General features: G+C 39.3%; 1 protein-coding gene across 17 annotated transcripts in view; it reads left to right on the top strand.

The window, feature by feature from the left end:
• LOC118908344 (uncharacterized) overlaps positions 1 to 17383 on the top strand; it is a 290358-nt gene that overhangs the window by 114216 nt on the left and 158759 nt on the right. The window contains exon 3 of one of the 17 annotated variants that reach the window (XR_008999333.1): positions 158 to 305. The exons of 15 other annotated variants lie outside the window; for them this stretch is intronic. The gene's annotated coding sequence lies outside the window, so the exon portion shown is untranslated. Of the gene's footprint in view, positions 1 to 157; positions 306 to 13292; positions 15491 to 17383 lie in introns of those variants that run through there. One more of the 17 variants, XR_008999341.1, reaches the window with a different exon arrangement.

Genomic DNA, 17383 nt, shown 5'->3' with positions numbered 1-17383 from the left:
TACCCCTCTCCTCTTCCCTGTCTTTTCCTTTCCCCTTCCCTCTCTCGTTCTCTCACCAGGACTAGTGCAGAGTAGGCTGGGGTTACACTTTTAAAACTTTGATGAACATATCAATTACCTGGGAATTTTGTTAAAAGTGCATGTTTATATTCTGTAGGTCTGGAGCAAAGCCTGAGATTCTGCATTTCCAACAAGCTTCCAGGTTGGGTTGCTGTTCCTGGTCCACAGATCATACTTGGAGCAAAAGAGCTAGGAGAAATTTAGATAAAGTGTACAATGGAGTAAAACTATGCTGCGCCAAGTTAGTGAGTTAATTATTTCATTCATTTCTTCTGTAAAATCTATTAATACCTGCTTTCCTGCATTGCTGGACACTGAGCCAGGTGTTGGGGATAAAATGATGAGCATAACAAACCCCGTCCTTGTCTTCACTGAGCTCAGAGACTAGCATTTATAAGCAGTAATTAAGTAATCACAAACTGAAATATAATACAGCAGCTATATAAAGTCCAGTGAGGGAGAGGTGCAGGAGCAATGAGACCTTAAAATGAGGTACAGAGCATACAGAAAATGCTCCCCTGAGGGAGTAACTCTGAGCTGAGCTATGAAGATAATAACAATAGCATTACATTATAATAGCAAGCAGCTAACATTAGTGTGCATTAACACTTGATTGATACTTTACATTTCTGTGCATTATCTCATTGAATCCTCATAGTGATCTCATAAGGTAGGTGCTATTATTATCCAGTTTTACAGAAAAGAGACCTGAGGCTCAGAGGACTTGCACAGGAGCACACGGCTTGTGCACAGCAAACCTGTAAGCCCACTGCAGGCCATACATATTCTTAAGGACTCCATATGCCTGCGTCCGTTTCTCACCTAGAACATCAGGGAGTACCCTGAATAAGCTTAACTGAACTGTCACCTTTGCTCTTTGTTTTGACAATAACCACAGAGGGATCTGTTCTGTTCCTGCTGATGTAATGTAGCAGGGAAAACGCCAGGCAGAAATCAGATGAGTTTGGATTCTAGCTCTGCCTGTATCTCACTGTGGGCTTGGGCAATGGGCAAGACTGTTAACTACTTTTCAAGCATCTACACTGCATAATTCTGTAAGATCAGAGATACGTATTCATAGCTGCATTTTACAGGGGATAAAACTGAAGCTTTTTGGAGCTAAAGTGGCACAATTTGCTAGCTAAAGAGCACAGCAGGGTGAGGATGTGAGAGGTCATTCGGCATAGTACAACAGTCTTGGAGTGTGGTCTGTGCATCCCTCATCTCACCTAAGGTTTTTTAAGGGGGTTGTGTGATAAAAACTATTAGTATAATAATACCAATAAATTATTTACCTTTTCTGTTGTGTTAACATTTGCACTGATGGTTCAAAAGCAAAGGTGAATAAAGCTGTTTGGTGCCTTAGCAAAATATTTACATATTTTTAAAAATTAGTAACATATAAGTTAAAGTAACTTTTTCCCCAAAGATATTACATGAGGACTTCTGATAAACACACTTACATAAGTCAATAAAGTTTCAGAAGATAGAAACATAATTGGAAACTAATGCTTAGAATTATATACTATATTGATGACCATAGGCTGCTGGGACAACAGCCTGAAAGGATTTGCTGCCAATAATATGGTTTAGGCTTTCAGGCAAAAATTAGAATTTTGGAAAACTTGTTTCTGCCACCCTTCGTTTTTCAGCTTTCAAATTCATAAAGCCTTTTTTTTTTTTTTAAATGAGAGGGGCTACATTAAGGAAACTGTTTTTAAAAGTATTTTTTGAAAGATATACGAAACTCAGTGAATTAGTATCTTCCAAATGTCCAGTGCATAGTTTTAAAAAAAATCATGCATGGGTAAAAGAGTCACTGAAAATACAGAATGGACTCAGAGATTTTTTTATAACAAAGGATGAAAAGTTCATTGATGTGCCTTCAGACTGAATGTTACGATTAAAGTTTATGAAAAGAGTAACTGCAGAGTTCTTTGTACAAAGAACAGGTGCAATGATCTGAAAAGGGTATTCAACTATTCTTTTCCAATTAGGTTTCTGTGTGAAGTTTAATTTTCTTTATACACTTCAATCAAAGCAACATAATAACAGATTGAAGGCAGATATGGTCATCAGATTGTCTTGTATTCGTCAGACATTAAATGCAGAATAATGCTACTCTTTTTGCTGAATGTTTTTGTTCGGAGAAACACAAATATTTATTTTAACGTGTTATTTAACACATAATGAGCATAGTATTGTTATTTTTTAAATGAGTTAATGAAATATTTTTAAGATTTATTAGTTTTGGTTTTGAATACAATGAATATTGATAGGCATAAAGCACATAAAAAAGCTCTTTTGGGTCCTTAGTATTTTTTAGGAGTGTTAGGGCATCCTGAGACCAAAAGTTGGAGGACTCCTGGCATAAATGCATATGAACATGAACTCTGGGGCTCGGTCTGCCTGGTTTCAAATACTAACACCATCTCCTGAGAGATTTTTGGCCTTGGGCAAATTATTGCCAATTGCTCTGACTTAGTTTTCTGATCTATTTAATGGAAATAAAAACAATAGTTCATTTGTCCTGGGATTGTTGTGAATGCATTGCATTTCATTTTTTGAGCATCACTTTCCTTTTTCCTGAGATTAAAAAAAAAATAGCTTCTCTAGCTTGGCTATTGCATGCTTCTGAAAATATTCCACATTAATTAAAAATATAATAAAGCAACATTCTAGCTAGAAATGGTACCACTTAGAAAAACTCTGCGTGGGGGATACTTGCACTGTGTTGATAAGGAAAGTGACTTTGAAAGCTTACCTTGCTCTGCTACAGTGAAGGTGCTCTTTGGATTTAAACTTAGATTCGTTTTTTTTAATTTACTGATTCTGATCAAATATTTTGACTATGTTAGTATCACCAGTAGGCCAACAGGCATCAAATTGCATTCTGTCTCCCAGCAAATATTTATGGAGCCCCTTGTGTGTGACTGGTTCCATTGTAGGTAGGGGAATAAAACAGAAAAAAGCAAATGATGACAGGAATGTATATTCTGAGTGTGTCTATCAGGGGAGAGACAAACAATAAACAAGACAAGTGTGTAGGATGCTAACTGGTAATAGGTTCACCAAAGAAAATAAAGCAAGTAGAGGGGAAAGCCAAGTGGTATGAATGTGGTTTGCAGTTTTCATTAGGGTGGCCAATTAGGACCTAACAGCTGGAGCTGGGGCTGAGCGGGCACGGCAAGAGGGGAAGATGTGATCAGAAAGGGGAGGGGTGCTACACGGCAGTGTCTGCCTTTACATGGCCTTGGGAAACTACTGGAGACTTCTGAGAAGGGAAGTGACGTACTCTGACCCCCATTTTAACAGGCAGAGAGTGTGACTAGGATATCATTGCAGCAAGTGTGGCAAGAGATCCTGGTGGCTTGAGTCAGTGCGGCTGCAATGGAAGTGAGAGCGCATGGATAGATTCTGCATCTTTCTGAACAGCCAACAGGATCTGCTGTTGTTGCATGGCATATGTGGCTCAAGAGAAGGAACAGAGTCTAAGACTGCTCTAAAGCCTGAGTAACTGGAAGGATGGAATTCCAATTCCAATAGCAGAGATGAGGAAGACTGAGAAAAGGGCAGCTTTGGCGGGAGTGGTGGAGAGGAGACCAAAGCTGGGGTCTGAATGCATTAACTTTGGGGTATCTAGTAGGCATTTGTGCTTTTTTTTTTTGATTCATATAAATAAAGGTGGATGCATTTCTTTCTTTGAAAAAAAAAAAGCCTGAAAAATTACATATAAAGGTATTTTTTTAAATGTCATTCTAGTGCAGTTCCAGAATTAAACACCCCGTGCCAGGTGCGGTCTTATTAAAGTTTGAAAGAAAAGCCTATCTGTTTTGAGACACAATGCCTGTACTTGTGGAACTAAATAGCTCAGCCCTCACTCCCTGGTGTACTGAGATCTCTAATTGGCCATCCGCTCATGTCCATGCCGGCTTGACAAGTGAATTTCCAAGGCTCACCTGTTCACTATTCACACTACATCTGGGATCTAGATTCATTTTAATCTTTCATAGCTCCTTTGGCCTTTCTCACAAATGTGACTTTCCCTACTGTGTCCTTCCCCACTCACTGATGCTATTGTTGAGTCTGGCTGCCTGATCCACTGTCATTAATAATGAAAACAGTATTTCCCAATTTAGTATCATCTGCGTATTTCATTAACAAGCTGTTTATATTTTTGTCCAGTTATTTCCAGAGGATATCCAATAATGTGGATAATCATCTTACAATTGAAATAAGAGAAAGGTTATTTTTTTCCCTGAGGATAAAAATGGATACGCTTTCTGTTTTTAAATAGCTGGTTTGCTACAAAAACACATAGGGGAAAAAGGAGCAGGGATAGAGTTGTTTTTTTGATAAGGATGCCAATCCATTTGTGGGTTGGGGAGAATTCACCAGAAGCTTAAATGGTGTTTCTCATTCACATTATGCCTCACATATTTTCAAAACAAAGACAAGCAGAAAACACAGATTTTATAACTTAGCATATCCTTAGCTTCATCAAATGCCAATAAGCAAATGCAATGGCAGAATAAAATACCCTAATGTGTTTTGACACAATAGTCATGCCTGTTTCTCCTTAATAAGCCAAACTGGAGATTGCCAGCCATACGGAGGCAGGGCACGGCTTTCAAAGGACCAGATGTGCCCCATACTTGTAAGGGGTATTTACTTAATGGACCATCTGAACACTTGTCTACGTGTCAGCAATGACATGAACATGACATCTCTCAGCTTGAGAGCTGCTCTTGTGTGCAGACTACTTTATGAAGTCATGGGATAGAACTTGGAAAGGAATTTTTAACTAGGAATGCATTTTATGGCTCAGCTGCAGGCTGAAGACTGCAGAAAGGAATTCACTTGCAGCAACTATGTGAGTCCCTGGAGCAGGTAGGTCCTTTCTATCCCAGTTCTGTACAGGCTGACTGAGCAGCTTTCCTTTTCTCTTCTCAGAGCTGAGAGAAGTCTCTTTAATGATTTTGAAATGACGATCACCAACTCTTCTTGATGATTTTTGTTGGTTCTCTCAACTGGAATATTTCTTCTCACTTAGGTAACTCCCCATCTTAAGAATTTTGGGCTAGTGTATGAGGTTTTCATTTCTGTTTTTTTTTTTTTTTGGTTGCTTGGAACAGTCATCAAATTGGATTAGCTTAATCAAAAAATGAGGATCTAGTATGAAGATGCAGAGGTGTTGCAATGGACTTGTGAATAGGCCTGCAGTTAGGGTGCAGAAATGATGACAAGAGTGAACTGGAGAGATGGCAGGAACCAGGGAGTACACCCTTCCCATTTCTGCTTGTATCTGCACATCTGCTGCTGCTTTTCTTATTTTGTTTCAATAGACTCATCTTCTCTGCTCTTATTCCACATGGTGGGGGAAAGCTGCCCACCCACAGCTCCCAGGGCCATATGTTGTAGTTCCAGACACACTAAACGACTGAATCAATTCCATTCTCTTTTTCTCTGCTCTAATTCGAGATTCCTGGGAAAAAGTGGCCCACCTCACTTCAGGCTCTCTACCCCTGGTCTACTCAGATGTGAAATTCCCAAGTATGGCTCTGTCAGTACATGTGAACTGCTGAGAAACTCCAAAAAGTAGGTACTATTGTTGCAAAAGAATGCCCAGGGACAGATATTTTGCATAAGGGAAAATAAGAGAATGCAAGAAAGGAAAAAGCTCATCTTATTTTTCCTAAAGAGTGGGAAACCATATTCTAAACACTTCTCTCCCGTAAGAGAAAGTGTCAGATGATCCTCAGGTGCTTAACTAGATGGGCTGAAAACATCAGCAGGCTCATCATAAGTTTTCAACACTTGAAACCATCAGGCCTTCCCTTGCTGCTTTATGCGTTATTCAACCACAGTGCATCTTCCCTCTGACTGGGTCATGTGCTAGGGGAGAACATAAAGATCTGCCTATCTTTAGCAAACACATTTCAAGCCTTTGCAAGTCTTAAAACCAAAGGGAAATTTGTGAACCGACTGTCCTCTTGATTTGGGTTTTAAGACTCTGACAAATGGACAAATCTCAGTTTGCAAGGATTCTATACAACTCATTCAATGGATGTTTTCTGAACATTCCCATTACATCAGATGCTCTGTTAGGAAGTTAGGACTTTTTTTTTGGTGCAAGTATCTGAAAACTTAAAGGTATCAGCTCATATACTTAGAAAACATGGAACAGCACCGGCTAAACCAAGTGATTCAAACATGTCATCAGGATTTGGCCTCTTTTAATCTTTTTACTCCAACTTCTTATTTGACTGGTTCACTATTATATAAAATGTCTACATGGTGGCTCTAGATTTTAATTGTCAGATTCAAATCTTAAGAAAAAAAGAACAGAAAGACTCCTTCTCCTTTCTCTCTACTCCCCACCAAATCCTTTCTCTTGTATATTCCAGCAAAAAGTCCAAGGATTATCCCTGACTGGCTGTGGTTGGTCAGGGACTCATTCCCAAGCCAAACACTGACTCTGCAGGAGGTGATACTCTGACTGGCCAACTACGGGTCACAAGGGCAATCCTGGAGTTGGGATAGGGTGGGAGAGCAGGTGCCGACCAAAGGAAATTCAGGACACTGACACCCAGAGAAGGGACCACGGGTGTTGTGAAGGCAAACCATAAATGCCTACTATATAGGCTAAGGAAAAGGGGAGGCACATGCAACTTACTGTTACAAACACCTCATGGTAATAAGTGCTCCAAGTGAGGTATTTGGAGAGCAAAGGTGAATCGCCGTTAATTTTACAAACCTAGGAATTGGGTTTTTCAGAGAATATGACATCTGTGGTGGCCCTTGAAGGATATGAAGATTTTGGTGAAAAGAGTAGGTGAGGTGGAAGGTTGAGAGAGGACGTTTTAGGCAGAGAGAGGAATGTGCACACACACTGTGAGATGGCTCCGGGTGTGGCACTTTGTGGAGGATGTTAGACCAGTGTGTATTGAGAGCATGGAGGTTAATAAATATACAGTATTTCTGACCCTTCAGGACTGGCATCAATATATGTGTATGTACGGAAGATTCACATATATAAGCCTTCGGCTCTCAAATTATAGACAAGCATGGACACATTACATGCAATAGTAGAATAAGCAGGGACTTTAAATTTAGCCAGACCTGGTATGAACTCCACCTTAGCTACCTATTAGCTGTATGACTTTGGGGAAGTAATCAAAGTTGTTTAGTGTTAGCATTTTTATCTGTAGGATAGTGATGTATCTATGATGTAATACCCTTATGAGAATTATCTGAGATGACATATGCAAATCACCCAAAATGGTGTCAGGATATAATAGGCACTCAACAAATACTAGTTACTGTCTCTTCCCATAATTGTTCTTCCTCAGAAAACTAAGGGGGAGGGTAGCCTACTAATCTTCAACCACTACTATGCATTCTTTCCAATGCTAGCTTGCATACTTTTAAGATTTAAGCTTAAAAAGGGGTGTTTTCTTTAAGGTCAAAAACTACCAGCCAATTAAATGCAAGACAGGATTATGTAAATGGATAAATACACTCATGGAAGAGTACTGAGGCATCATTGTCAGGGCTAGCGCTCAGGGCTTGCAGTTCCCCCAGATGCAGTATGTCTAGCTTTGGGAGAAAGTTAAAAATAAAATCATCCTTTGAACCTAAAGCTAACAAAACCAACACAATATCATGGAATTAGTTCTCTGAACAAGTAACATACCAAATGATAATCTATATATGCATTGCTTGTAAGACAAATGTATCTCCTAAAGACATGTAAAGGAAAATCTAATCAGCAAAAATCTTTTCTAAGTACACATAAAACACGACTACAATCCAGTTAACTCTGAGACATGATGTTATAATAGGTGATTTTAGACCAAGAGTTGTGTGTAACTTCCACAACAGTCTATGTATGAAATACTTTGCCCTGTGGTCATATCATATACCTATAAAAGTTTCAATGGGAAAATTTGATTTCTGTTTTCATAGGTATGTTAGTATCCTGTAACAAATTACCACAAATTTGTTGTTTTAAAACAACAGAAATTTGTTCTCTTACACTTCTGGAGGCCAACAGTCTGAAATCAGTATCAGTGGGCAGAAACAGAGGTGCTGGCAGCGACTTGCTCCCTCCGGAGGCTCAAGGGGAGACTCCGTCCTTGTCTCTTCCAGCTCCTGGTGGTTGCCAGTGTTCTTCCATCTGTGGCTACATCACTGCAGTCTTTAAGGCCAGCACTTCAAATCTCTCTCCACTGCATCTGTGTCTTTCTGATCTCCTTTTGCCTAATTCTGATAAGGACATATGTGATGGCATTTAGAATCTGCCCTACTAATACAGGATAATCTCCCCATCTCATGATCCTTAACTTAATCACACCTGCAGAGATACTTTTTCCAAATAAGGCAATATGTACAGATACTAGGGATTAGGCCATGAATAATGTTTGCATGGTTCTTTTTCAAACCAGCATATCAGGGAATATCAGATAAAGCTGAATAATAAATAAACCTGGAAGGACTAGAAGTTAGGAAACTGGCGTCAGGCCCTTGTTTTGTCACAGTCTATGTTTCTTTGTGTAAAGTCACTTCTTTGAGACTCACTTTGGCATCTATAACATAGGTGTCAGGATTAGGGAAATGGGTGTTCCCAAAGGTTCATTTCTGCTTCAAAATTATATTAGGTATGGATAGGATAGAACTGTTATATATAGGCAAGATCTGTCAACATTTTTCTTTCATTCTCTAAGTGTGAGGAGAGAGACAGAGAGAGACACAGAGAGAGACCTTGTATTGTGGGTATTTGGTGGATACAAACTTTTCAACCACCAGAAATATACCAGAAGAATGGAATCAGGGTAAGTATCCAGTCTGCATCACACATTTCACAAAACCAGAGAGACAACGCTCTTTATTCTGATTCAGAGCTCACAACCAACTTCCCAGCTGTTAATTCTGTGTTCCAAATACACTGATTCAGGAAGTCCTCACCCACAGACAAAAAATACACCTTCCATTGTAAATGGGTGAATTGTCATTCTGGCTGAGAAGCCAAACTCGTGTTTTCCTTAGGCCTGACCTACAAATGGGACTAATAAAATATAGTTGCTTACTGCCCCCCAGTTTGAGTTACCTGGGAAGATTTATCCTAGAAGAGTCTGGCATTTATTATTTTATTTAACAAACATTGATCTAATACAAATAATACTAACAAAAACAATGCTATCTTACATGCACTGAAGACTCACTGTGTGCAGATCCAGGGCTAAACACTTTACATGAATTGTGTCATTTGCTCTCTATAATTTTCCAGTATAACAAGATCTTACTCAACAAATCATCATTTAATGCCTGCTATGTGCCAGGCATGTGACTGATGCTGAGTATATAAAAATAAGAAGGGCCTTGATTTAAAGGATCTTAATGTCTAAAAGAAGAGACAAGTACTAAGCAAAGAATCACAGAAATAAATGTAACATTTACAGCTGAATTAAATGCTACCAGCGGAGGTACATGGGGCTACTCTACTCACTGTGGAGGTGAGATCATTCACTTTGAGCGAAACTGCATGATTTGTCTCATGTCACAACCAAAGTAGAAGAGTCCGCCGGCTTTTGATTCAGGACTATTGACTTGCAAATGCCAATGGTAACCACTCTGCTCTGCCTTGCCCCATGCCTCGTTTCTTGATTCCTATTTGAAGTTCAGCATGATTGCCTTTTCTGTTGGCAATCTGTAAATGGTCATTTTCCCACCATGAAAGCTTGACTCCAAAGTTTAGTTTTATTGACTCATTCGAACATTCCTAGTATGTGGAAACTCTAAAAGGAGCCCTGAAGTCATTTCTGGAGACTATGACACAGCCTTGCTATCTCATTTATTAAGAGTTTGATTCCTAGCCCACTTCTGGAAAGTGAAAGTGTGTACTTGGTAAATTCCTGAAACTGACAAGAACCATTTGGCTCTTATTCAAAAATGTCTAATACCATGAACTAAAGTGGTGAGTTATTTCCGCACTCCAAACACAACCCCCTACCCTTTAACGTAGAGTGCTAAACTATGTTTACCACTGGGTGCAAAACCATTTCCCCTTGAAGATAATGTGAAGTAATTTGATAATTGCTGAATTAGAAAGCCATGCTGATATGAATGTATTTAAGTCTGCTATGCTTTAAGAAATTTGTTTTAACTGACCACATTTGTATGCAATAAACTATTTGAATAGCATTTTTAAACTTCATACACTATTAAGTAGATACAGCATTAGTAAACATAACCATTTCCTCTAATATTAGCACAGCTACACTAAGGGTGAATTCACTTTATTTTTCCCCAAAGTATAGTTTCCATATATACATATTTTTTCATGTGTGTGTGTGTATATATATAAATACATATATGTATATATGTTTATATATTTCAGATACATAGTTTTCACTTTTTCATATGTAAGCAATACACATTTACATGGGCAAAGCCAGGAGAAGCCAATATTCACTTGTACTTGATAATTCCTGTTGGTAAATACAAGCAAAAATGTTGGCTTTACATCTAATTTAATTAAAAAGAAAACAAACTTGGCTTTAAGTCTTTCTTTTCCATTTGTATACAAGCTCATAATACAAATTAATCATTTTATCAACTCAACATTTTACTTTTTATGTTCTAATAATTTGAGTTAATGACAAAAATAATTTAAAAGGGGTATTTTGCCTTTGTCTTTGGATGAAGTGTTGAACTTTCCTCTGAGCAGCTCACTAGCACACCAGGAGTGATCCCACGGACTTGCCTACGAGTACGCTTTCAACAAGGACTGTGCTCCAGGAAACAGCACAATTCAAATTGAAACACCAGCTACACCACTGCCCAGTCCCATTTACACTGGTGACAAATGTGATTTAATCCCAAGGACCTGTCCTTCTATTCATCATTTCTTCCCATATATCTCTATGATGTGTTATAGAAGAGGATGCCTGAGAAATCATTTTCATTCTGCCTAGAACTGATCGGGCCTATTTTAGAAATCCTAAAGTAAATACTTATAATCCCTGTCCTCTTTAAGCGATCAGTCAAAGGGCATGACATGTTCTTTTAAGTGCCAAACAGCTGTTTCATTTCCCAATTAGTGGAAAGTAAATGATAGTTCTAAATAAATATATAATGTAATCTATGATAAGGACAATGTAAATATTTATGGCAATTAGGGAAATAAATGTACACATATTTGAATATTCTTCAGGGGCCTGAAATCCAGCCATTGTAAATGTTTGCCAGAAAAAGTCTCTTCAGTAGGTTCAACTGAGTAAATAAGGTGCTTTGCTTTAACCTGGCTCAGACTCTAGAAGCCTATAGGTGGGAAATTCCAAGAAAAGGAGCCACTTACAGTAAACTGCCTTCCAGTAGAAACTGGAATTGCCTATTGTCTTGGCTTCAGATCCTGGGCGGGTTGATGCTGGATGTCCCCTTGGTGAGAGGTGCTAAGGGCCAGAAGACAGAGTTCACAGGGGCCTGGGCAATCTTTATTTTTAATGGGAACTCCACTTCTAGTGCTCATATAAACATGGTATCCACAGAGATTCTGAACATTGCCTCAGTGTGAGAACATTTTTTCAGAAGAAGTTGTACTCCTTCATAAAGCATGTAAAAAGGAAAAGGAAAAGACTATACTGTGCAACGTTGCCATCAATTTCATGCAAGCTTTTGCTTAAGTCTGTGCCACATTTGTGTGAGCCTGACTTTTTACATCATTAAAAAGGAATTGTCCCTTCCAGTTCCCTTATTCTGTGCTTTACAAGACAGTTTGGAAATCTGAGCGCTATACTTGGACTTTAAAAAAGATTGACAATTTTATGATTATATTTAAAAAATGATCACTGTAATATAAACATGAATGCAAAAGACAACAATCACTTTTTTCATCATCAGTTTTCACAATGCACATACACATTTGTATATAGAAACATACATATCAACAGACTATGCTGAATGTACATATTTGAAACCTGCCTCTGTGATCATGCGATTGTGAGTATATCCTCCTACCATTAATAGTTGGTGAAAATGACTTGTAATGCTGCACAATATTGCAGTGTATGGATGAATCATGAGATATTTAACAGTCACTATTGTGAGATGTTTAGATGGTTTCTAATACAAATGGTCTCTTATCAAAATGCCTGTCCTTGTTGGGTTTTCATCTCTCGCACCCTATTTCCTCTCTCGTGGTCTAATCAAATGATAAGTCTGGAAAGAATGGAAGATGCCCTTTTGAATCCTTGCCTAATCCTTACTAGCAGTGTGATGTCTGAAAACACCTCATGTCTTGGGGATCTCAGTTTCTCAATCTCAATGGGAACCATAGGCCTGTCTTTCGTGACCGTTGTAAACGTGGGTTGGTATGTATGCCAAGGGTCTGCCATACTGGAGACTCTTAGTAAGAATCAGGACCTTTCTCTTTCTTTCTCTTTTTTCTTCATATGGGAGAGTCCAATGGGCCCATCCTTAGGTGTCAGGCTCTCTGTGAGAATCCCTGGAATTACAAGCAAAATTTTGTGTGCTCACATATACTTTTTAGGGGAAAAACTTCCACAAGTGTAAGAAGTATTGCAAATCTCTTTACTGCTCCATGGCTTTCCACTTTGCCATAAAATGATAGGACTGGCATTTGCTGGTCCTTGAGGGCTGCCACACTGGCTCTGATTTCTCTCTGAGTATCTCCCTCATCTGTGGGGGAGCTAACTGTTCATCATAAACCCAGCCTGACACACAATCTCTACGCTGACATTCCACGGCACTCAGCCCATTGCCTGGCACAATAAGCACTCAGTCAACGTTACTTGTTGCTCATGTTGTTATATACATGAGGAAATTTTTAGAACTACAGGCATCTTAAATTAAATGGCTAATTTGATTATGGAAGATATGGTACATATGAATGGATAGTACATGCTCTTTCTCTCTCTCTCTCTCTCTCTCAAGACTCAGACCTGCATGGATTTAGCCAAATCCTGAAATGCTTCCAGGTTCCATTTATCTTATGTAGGTTTATAAATGGATCAAGCAAGCCAGAGATTACAATTTTTATATATATAATGAAAAAAGGATGTGTGCAGGGGAGCGGAATTTGGCAAGAGGCAAACATCAGTACAAGACATTAAAATAGGATGATGGTCTTGAATAATTTCGACCACAAGTTGACTAGCAAAGGGGAAACTGGCTGTGATTATTTTCAACTTTGTGATTCTCTGATCTTACAGATGGTCCAGTTGACAGATCTTTCAAAAGCAAGTATGTTCCAGAATGGCCACTGCATAGCTGAGCTTCTCAGGGCAGTGAGAATACCAAGGTAACGGAAGTTCTAGGAGTAGGTCACTGATGCCCTGTATGCTTTGTAAATTACTGACTCCTAACATTTCACTGATGTCTTTCTGCTATGGCAGGAGTACTCAATGACCTTACTCAAGGGAAAAAAATAGAGTTTTTGTTTTCTTTCTTTTACTATGTATAACAGGTGCTTCTGGAAATTCTGGGAAACTAGTTCAGATCATCAGAAATGAGTAATCAAGGAAAAGACAGCCCGGGATCACTTTGTCCTAAGTTTGGCGTAGGGAAGTTAATATTTTGAAAGGACCCAATTTGTTTTGAGCAAGCTGGTTTTCGGCAGTAGGGCTGAGGACCTCAGTGTGTGTGGAAAGACTGTCCATCATTCTTCCTTGCATTTCAGAAGCCAAACCAGAAGCAGTGTCCCAAGTATTGGAGCCTGCTTCCTTTGTTCCTCTACCCATGCTACTAAGGTCAGTTAGAATAAGCTTTCTTCTGACATTTTCTGCCTACTGTAGAAGGTTATTGCAGTATGGCCCCGAGTGAATCATGCCTTCCTGACTCTGTTGTACAGTCCCCTCCCTCACCAACTGACCTTGGCCATTTGACTAACTTTAGCCAATGAGACATCAGAATGTGTAATGCAGGCAGAGGCTTGAAAAGCCCTTGTTCATTGGGCCTGTCTCTCAAAGTGCTGCTCTCATAGGAAGAAGTTCAGGCTATCTTCCTAGAGACACGCAATGAACTGGAGCCGGCACTAACTGTCACTAATGTGAGCGAGGCCATCTCAGAACCTCCAGCCCCATTTGAGCCACTAGATGGTGATTTCATATATGATGCCAAATGAGACCTAAAGAAGGACCGCCCCACTCATTCAGTCCAAGTGCTGACTCCAATTCAGGAGCACATCAAATAGCTGACTGAGGCTACCAAGCTTTGAATCCAACAAGAGATAATCTAGACACCTATTTTTGACTAGGCACAGATTGATAAATCCAGTGACCATAGCCTGCTTACTTAATCTACATGCAGTTGACTTCCTTCTATAGTTGGAGGAAGATGAGATGAGATGATTGGACAATGGATGGAACCAGAAAGAAATCGGATGGTGTGAAAGAAAGAGATGGCTTTTCACTTCTCAGGTCCTTCTATTCCCCATTTAGCTCTTCTTTGGATGGTTACGCTAGGTTTTTCTTGGTTGGGTAGCTATGCAAGATGTTAACAGTAGGTAAATAAAACTTGCTACTATGCCTCAGGCACTATTTCTTTGGAAGGCTTCTTGGGGGCGCCAAACCTTGTGTTTGATTCACACATTTGAACATGAAAGGATTATCTTTTAAGGAACACCACTGGGTTCTGTGGTATGATGCTCTAAACCATGCACTGCTATCCCTGGCACAAATATCATACCAAAATAAGTTTGGGTCTTTTCTTTCCCACTTCAGTAAAATATAAATAGTAACCTGCTAAGTGATGCAAGTTCCTTTATCTACAAAAACTTAATATTAAGCTTAAAATATTATAGCTTTTAAAGCCTTTTTAAAAATTTAACATAAGGAAATGCTTTAAGTTCAAATTATAAACATGCAGCATTATAAAATAAAATAAAATGAATAACATCCTCTATGTCTTTAAGGTTTAATGGGTTTCCCAACACAGTTTAAGTAATGAGTAATATTTAGGAAGCTCGTCTGAAAAATGAATGTATCTTCCTGCTTCCATGTGTCAAATGCCTTTGTATTTCCTCAGAACAATTAGAAAATTCTAATAGAAATGTATAATTATAAAATTATAGCTAGAAGAGCCCTTACTATCTCAACTATTATGTGATTGAGGCTAGTCTGGAATTAAAAAGCTATTGTTAGGATTAAAGGGCTGTTGAATTCTTCGAAAGAAGACTCTTAAAATTACATGGGTGGACAAACAACCTGAATAAAGAAATGAGCAAACTTTCCCAAGAGCTTCGTTGGCTGGCTGAGTCACTGAATGGCAGCTGACAAGATTTTCAATAATGCCACCTCAGCTGGTTCTATAAGGCTGTGTGCAGCAAATGCGCAGCAAACATAATTAAAAGTGTTAACAATTTTGTAGCCTTTATCAGAGCATATTCTCTCCACATACCTTCAGTGACCTGGTCACACTAGAGACAAATAACTCTACTATACAAATAACTACAAATAGACCTACTAGAGACAAATAACTCTCGTGTTTTACTTTATGTACTAATGGCTCTGTACCCTAGGGAACTCCCTGCACTGTATTGTCCCCAAGCCTAGGAGATTCCCAAACCTATTCATGTGGAAAGCATGGAATCACTCCAGCAGCGCCCCTTTCCTTTCTTGGGGTAACAGCAAACAATTAAGCCTCACAGATATTTATGAAGGAGGAAAATGCATATGGTTTTGGTCATTTTCTGTCAACTATTTTTGTTAAGTCCACACACCCCCTGGTGAGGTGAACTGGATGGCCTTCGTCACAGGATTTGTGGAGCTAGAAGGGCCTTGAGAAATCATCAAGCTGTCCCCAGGATTTTACATTTTGGAAACTCTAGGCTGCAAATGTAAAGTGGCTTACTAGCATCTGAGTCTTCTTACTGCTACTACACTCTTCCTACACCACACTGTAGAAATGTAACAGTTTGTATCTTTGCATCTAGAGATGGGATGACCATGGGATCCTGGGCTGCAGACCATGTAGATCAAATCTCAGGTCTAAAAGCAATCATTAGTATCAAGATGAAGTAACGCCAAGCATAGTATTCTCAACAGATGAAAGCAAATGCATATTAAGCACCTACCTAGTGTCTTGTGTATATATGATACAGAGTAAATTGTGGAGATAATTTTTTCCATTCTGTACCTTATTGTAGTCAAATGGGTGATAGTCAAGAGGCTTCTCTCCCTTATTAGGCTGTTGGTAGAAATGAAACTCTGCCACCCTTCCATACTGTGCAGAGTAGACATCATGACTTCATCGCAGCATTCCTTCCCTCTGATGCTCATCAGAGCCTTAGTATTCTTCTAAAAATGTCACTTACAACAGCCACTATCAAGCTGACTCCAAATGAAATTATGCTTGAAGAGGAGGAGCTCGGTCCTGCTCACCTCTTTATCCCCCTACCAGGGCTCTCACAGTGCTGTGTGCATATGGGGTACTCAGTACATAAACTAAGAACATGCAATCAACTTAATGCCAATAGGGTAATTACAAGAGTGCAACAAGGGGAAAATGAAAGTTGCAGATTGCTGTTTATTCTGAAAATCCCAAGACTCTAAAACCTTGCAGGGTTACTGAAAAGAATGACCCAAAGGTGTAGGCTTACACCAGGCCAGAGAGACACCTCGGCTTCTTGGAGCATCTTCCAGAGGTAACACAAGAGTGTTGGCAAGGAGTGCCTGGGCCTGAGAAGTTATGTGGTTTTACCTGGAACTCCCAAGTCAGTGGCACCCGTGGTGGTTTCCTCAATTGTTTCAGACCAGTGCCTCCCCTTTGGCCTGGGTTCTGAATCTCTGTGGCTGGACCTACCCTGGCTCCACATGAATAATTTGGGGAGCTTGGCCCACAGCCAGAAGCTGCCCCAGTGCCCCAGATTTCATCCTCAGTTCTCAGATGGGTTTTACTTAATGACAGCAAGAGTCAGGGAGAACATGGGTGAACATTCACCATCATATCCCTTAAGGGGAAGAAAAATGCCCAAGGGAAATAGATTAACATCTGTCTTCTGTGAGTTAAGAAGCTATAAAATGATCATGAAAATATGCTCACTGGTAATAAAATTAGAGATGAATTGGATCTAATTAGATATGCTAAATCTAGTGAAATGTTCAATCTTAACTGGATTACTCTTAATCTGAATGTAGCTTTACATCAATTTCTCACCCAAAACAGAAACATCATAGCTCAAATCATAGGCTGCATGATGCGTGTCCGCCTACGCTGATGAGCATATCATAATAGAACCGGGATGGTGTTATGTGTGTGTTTTCAGAACATGGGTTTCAAATTTGAATGCTCTCAGAGAACAGGC

The sequence above is a fragment of the Manis pentadactyla genome, chromosome 1 (genome assembly GCF_030020395.1).
Source record: "Manis pentadactyla isolate mManPen7 chromosome 1, mManPen7.hap1, whole genome shotgun sequence".
Classification (NCBI taxonomy): domain Eukaryota; kingdom Metazoa; phylum Chordata; class Mammalia; order Pholidota; family Manidae; genus Manis; species Manis pentadactyla.
Note: the sequence above shows the minus strand (reverse complement) of the source record. Positions and strands in the feature narration are given on the sequence as shown.